We start from the raw sequence: 6327 nt of genomic DNA on the forward strand, positions 1-6327 counted from the left end.
GAACACAAAATTCTCAATTTTGTGGAGTACAGAATCAGTTCTGCTCCTAATAACACTACAGCATCTTCACAACGTTATAATATCAATAATGAGAATAATCCTAAAATCTTAGTAGTGTGGTGGTTTAGCTCGGAATGTCAAAAGGATTCTGCATTTTGTGATTCAAGCATCAAATTGTGGCACAAATGAGCCACTAGGAATTCTCTCTTCATGTCTGCCATATTGGAATTCAAAATGGCCGTTGTTTGAAATCTACATTTTCGATTATCTTTGGGTCTAATGCTGCTATTGACTCTACTCTGGTGCCCAAATGTATGTTTTGGGAGGAAAGGAATCCGATGGTTACAACCTGCATTGTTTATCTTTATGAATTAGCCAACATATTGGATTTCAAAATGGCCGCCACTTGAATTCTACATGTGCGATAAACTCTGGGTCGAATATTTTTACAGTACATGACAATATTCATTTTTCAAAATGACATAATTCATTACAGTACTTCACTTGATTCATGAGAGATGAATATTCATCATCATGTATTTTTGACAAGACAACATTTTACTCAAAGTCTGTAAAATAAAAATTGTTTGAGTTATTGATTAGATTCATTGTTGTTCTAGGTTTAAAGAAATACCGGTACCATGGAAGGAGTCTTTTGATGTTGTTGCACTGGGGTTGTGGCCTACGTTGTCTACAGCGGCAGTTGTAAACACTTCGCCACACAACTTTGGAGGGCAGACCACTTGTTCTCTGTGAAACTGTTTGCAGACACGGTTGCCCATCTGTGCTGAGAGCTGGAGCACTCTGTCATACGAGATGCTTAAGCCAAGGTGTGAAAGTCTGTCGACTAATTCTTTCTTGCCTGTATGAGCATGCAACATCATCCCTATATATGCTGGAAGTAGGGTCTCTTGTGCAACACTGTGCCTGACACAGGTGGACGATGTGGTGCCACGAGTTCGCTTGTGTTTGACCCTGTTGAACTTCAGTATCTGGGCTGTAGTAATTGCTGTAGGGTTAGTGTCTTCCGTCTGGTCCTTGATGCTGGGTCTCTCGAGAATCATGCTGACTGGTGCAAACAGCAACGGTGGCACAGATTCTTCTTGGCATCCTTCAGGGAATCCTGTGAAGGGCTTGGCTTCTCCAAACATATGGTGGCGAACAATGTGTGCACCACGTGCAAGACGGACTGCATCACTATCACTGTCCAGTTCGCAGGCTTTGTCAAGAGCAGCACCGAGATCTTCTTCAAATGCCATCAATATATCTCTCCCCTTGGTGTGTGTTCGCACGTCAGGAAACTGAGATAGCAGTCTCTGTTTCAGTCGTGTGGAGTGGACTCTCGTATCGAGCTGCACTCCGAGCAGTTCCATTCTCGACTGATATAGGTGGACAAGATCGCCCAATCTAAATACTACTGCTGTCTCCTCCTCTTGTCTTGTTTCTTCAATGTAGAGGACGAGTTCAGCAAAGGCTACTGCCGACATTGCTCTCTCTTGGTGTGAGTCCTGTGGTCCTGTTGATTGGACCGATCTCGCGCGGTTGTAAAGTCCTATCAAGCACTGCAGGTGATACTGGGCGTCCAACGCGACCATGTGTAGGGGAAGCTAAATTTTTAGGATTTATTCTTTATTTTAGGTTGACATGGATTCCACACTTACAGGCATAAAAAGCTAAATGTCTTGAGGCTCTGAATCTTTTTAAAGTATTGTCCCATACATCATGGGGGCAGACCATAAAACTATTTTAAAATTATACAAGGACTTAATTTTTTTTCAAAAATTAGTTATGGATGCAAAATGTATTCCTCAGCCACCCTAAGCCCATTAAAAATATTAGATTCAATACCTCATGCTGGTATTAGATTGTCCACAGGAGCGTTTAGAACCTCGCCTATCCCTAGTCTAGTTGCTGATGCTGGAGAGTTGCCTTTAGACTATTACCGAATGTCTTCTATTATTCGGTATTGGTTTAGGTTGCAAAGACCCTAATTCTTTAGCCTTTCATACCGCAAGCCTTGTAAGGCACTCAACATACTTTGAGTTGCACCCAAAATCTCTTCAACCTTATGGCTTTTGGGTGAAACAGTTATTAAAAAGTCTTGATATAAGTAGAAGTAAGGTGCTCTCATTTAAGATATCATCAACCCCTCTGTGGAAATTACCAGATATATATTTTTGTAAATATTTATGGTGTTAAAAAAAAAGAATTACTGTATTAGAAGCTAGGTGTCTTTTTATGGAACATGAAGAACATAGGGAATCAACTTTTATATATACCAATGGCTCCAAATCTGATGCTGGCGTTAGATTAGGAGTATTTAGTAGTTCTTATAACTGTTTAGGTGCACTTCCTTCAATGTCTTCCATATTTACTGCTGAAATATATGGCATACTAACCGCTATTGAGAAAATAGCGTTAAAAGCAGAGGGCAATTTTTACCATTTATAGTGATTCAAGAAGTGTCCTTCAAGCTTTAGAAGGTTTTAATTCTAGTAACCCTTTAGTTTTAGAGATTTTAGAGTGGCTTTCAATTATTGGAATTATTGGCCTCAAAGGCATAACAGTTCGATTTTGCTGGGTTCCGGCACACGTAGGTGTGTCTGGATAAGGAAGAGGCAGTTTCACTGGCAAAGAGAGCTGCAGCTGAGTTTCTGCCAAGAAGGTATCCCATTCTTTATAATGATTTTTTTTTTTATCAGCAATTAAGAATTTTACTTATAACAATTGACAACAGCATTGGGATAGTCTAACCGAAAATAAGATGAGAGAAATTGCGATTTAAATGTAATATTTGCCGAAAAAAAAGTTAACCTGTTCCTTGTCTTACATTTCCTTCTATGCTAATTTCTTGTGTATATATGACAAGACTTAATTATCGCTTTATATATCATCTTACCATTATATTCCCGTAGCTGTTCTCTCCGCAAAATGAGTTTGCGGGCACTCTATCCCATAATAGAAAGGCTGCAAAGCTTCTAATCTTATAGATATTACTGTAATTAGGTCTATCTTACCTGTACCATAAAAATATCATTAATACAGTTCTTAATCTGTATTTTCTTTTCATTGTACCGTGAAATCAGATAGAATAACACCTTGCTATCATCACATTGTAATTCGCTCTTCAATACAAAGTAACAACTTCGAGATAAAAGGAAGAAGAAGAATTAAACAGTAAATGAGGTGGTTTATGTATCAGGCATAGAGAAAATGACTCTTCAGTTACAGAGGAAATAGAAACAGAGCACAGTGATATATTATTAGTGAAGTGTGCACTGAAAAACTTTAGTTTTATTATTTTACTTGTATACATGTCTACAAGGGACCAAGTAAGGAATACAATTATGGAAAAGGAAATAAATCCCATTTTAGATAAGTTTGAAGAACAATCTTTTATTTTTTTTGGGGTGATTTCAATGGTCATATAGGATTTATAGGACACCAAGAAGTCAATACAAACGGTGTGAGAGAGAGAGTGCTAAACTGGATTGAAAACAGAAATTTAATTTTGCTAAATGGAGACCCAAATTGCAGTGGTGAAATTACATGGGAAAGTAGGGATATGAAGAGTGCCATTGATTTTGTAATGATGAATCAAGAACTATATAAGAGGTTTGTGTGTATGAATATACATGAAAAAAAGAAGAAGAAAATTATGACTTGTCTGACCACAATGTACTTAGTGTACTCATACGAATTTCTCTAGACAAATGTAAATATAGTAACAAAGAAGAAATCACATATATGAAAATACTGAAGATACTTTGGAGAAATATATATTAGAACTAGAAAATGGACTAAGAAGAAGCACTGTGAATGACATTGAAGCCTATGAAAACCTAATAAAAAAAATATATCATAAAAACATATGAAAAGAAAAATTTGGAGAAAAACAGTGCAAGGTAAGAAATGGAAGTGGAGCCCATATGGATGACAACAGAGATAAAGAAAGCAATAAGCATAAGACAAACCGATAATAAAGAAAAAAGGAAGCTTCAAAATACCTCTCAAGAATATAAAAAATATGATACACTATACAGAGAACAGAAAATTATTGTGAAAAATATGATGAAAGATGCCATGTGAAAGCATGAAAAAAAAAGTAACTGATTATATTAGACGAGATCGAAATATGACAAAAAAGCTATGGAAGCACATTAAAAGACTCAAAGGAGAAAACCTGAAGGAAAGTAAGAAGATAATACTTTATGGGGACACTGGAAGGCCAATAGAACCTGAAGATGGGCCAAATAAATTAACCTGTTTCTGGAATACAATCTACAGACAAAGAGAAAACACAATAGAAGAAGTGTGGAATGAAGATAGTAGACGAACATATGAACAATCTTTAGAGAAAGAAATAGAGGAAGGAAAACTCAGTTTAATAATAGGGGAAAGATGGGAACCAAATGACTTAAACTTTCCATCAGTTTTAAGAGAACATTTTAGACATGGCTTACCACTGCAACATACTGACACCTCAACCAATGGATAAAAGCAGAATAAAAATAACAAAGGAAGAGGTAAAGAGGCAGCTCACAAGAATGATAAAGGTAAAGCATCAGGACCAGACAAATTGAAACCAGATCTGTTTAAGGGAATGAGTACAAGTGAAATATGTGTCAACAAGTTAATGGAATGTCTTAACAATATTATCAAAGAAGAATATGTGTCACAGAAAGCTGGAAGGAGACTTAACACAACACTAATACCTAAGAAATGCAAACCAACAGTGGCAGACTTAAGACCAATAACACTAGCAAATGCATCATATAAAATATTGAAGAACATATTAGAGAAGGTAGACTAAGAAGCGATTTGCAAGCAAGCTTTACAGAGGAAAGAAGAGTTACAGACAATTTATATATATATATTAAAATACTGTATTTCTGAAACGTTTAAGAACAGGGACACACTTATAGTAACATCACTGGATTATAAAAAGGCTTTTGATTCAATTAACAGAGAAAACTTAATAAAGATAGGCCTACTCATGAAAAATAAAATTGATTCAAGTCTCATAAACATTATAGCACAAATATACAGCAATGATAAGACACACCTACATATTGATAATGAGAAACAGGCAACAAGGATGTAATGGCTCAACTGTACTTTTTCTACTAATGACTTATGAAATTATACAGAAACTAGAAGAAGAACAAAATGGCTTTAAAAACGATAAGTTTAAGATACCAATATTATATATTATGCAGATGATGGATTACTACTTTCAAGAGCAATAGAAGAAGCAAGCTACAGCATCAAACTTATAGAAAACCTAGCAATGCATTGTGGCTTACAAATAAACAAAGAGAAAAGTAATATATTAATATACAACCAGCAAGAACAGCCAGACACAATTGCCAACATCAAAATATGCAGCAAACTTAAGTATCTAGGAATAACAATAGAAAATAAGAGAAATTGTTTTAAAACATACAAAAAAGAGAAGCTGAACAACTGGCAAACATGACATATAGTGTCACAGAAAGGAGCTATAACAGGTTATTAGTTGGGAAGGGATATTGGAAAGGAGTCGGGCTTGCTGCAACATTATATGGGGCTGAGATACTTGACTCTATAGTAAAGAAGAACTTGAAAAGCTATAGAAAATAAAGTATATAGATGCATACTACAAGTGCCGACATATAAAGCAAATTGTGTACTAAGATCTGAGGTAGGAGCAACTTCAACAGTAGCCAGAGATGGAAAAATTAAGATGCTATTTGCCAAACATATATTAAAGGACAACAGAAATGAACTAATGAAGGAAAATTTTTCGAAAGGAATATGAAAAGGGGAAAACCACTTGGATAAAGAGGTGAATTTGACTTTGAGAGAAATAAAACACTTAAAGATGGAAAGTATTATATCGAAGATCAAAGAGTGGGACACAGCAAGGTGGAGAAGGGAGGAAGAACAGACATCTACATTAAGTATATATAGGAAACATAAGAACATAAAAGAAGGAGGTTGGATAGACAATACTGAAGAAGCAACACTAATGGTAAGAGCAAGAACGAATATATTAAACTTGGACTGGAGGAATCATGACCAAGGAAAGAGTGAAAAGTGTCCATACAATGACTGTGATAAAGAATCACAAGAACATTTTATATTAGAGTGTAAAGGTTATGACAACATAAGACACAGGTTCAACATTCCAACGGAAAACCAGAGTGAAAGTAAAGAAAAATTATTAGCACAAATTATGCATTTTAATATCAACAATAATAATGAAGTACAAGAGAAGAAAAACTACATTAAAGAAATCTGGAAGACAAGATACAAGATGTGGGAGGAGCCGATGCAAAGACTTAT

Source organism: Palaemon carinicauda, chromosome 3 (genome assembly GCF_036898095.1).
Source record: "Palaemon carinicauda isolate YSFRI2023 chromosome 3, ASM3689809v2, whole genome shotgun sequence".
Taxonomy (NCBI): domain Eukaryota; kingdom Metazoa; phylum Arthropoda; class Malacostraca; order Decapoda; family Palaemonidae; genus Palaemon; species Palaemon carinicauda.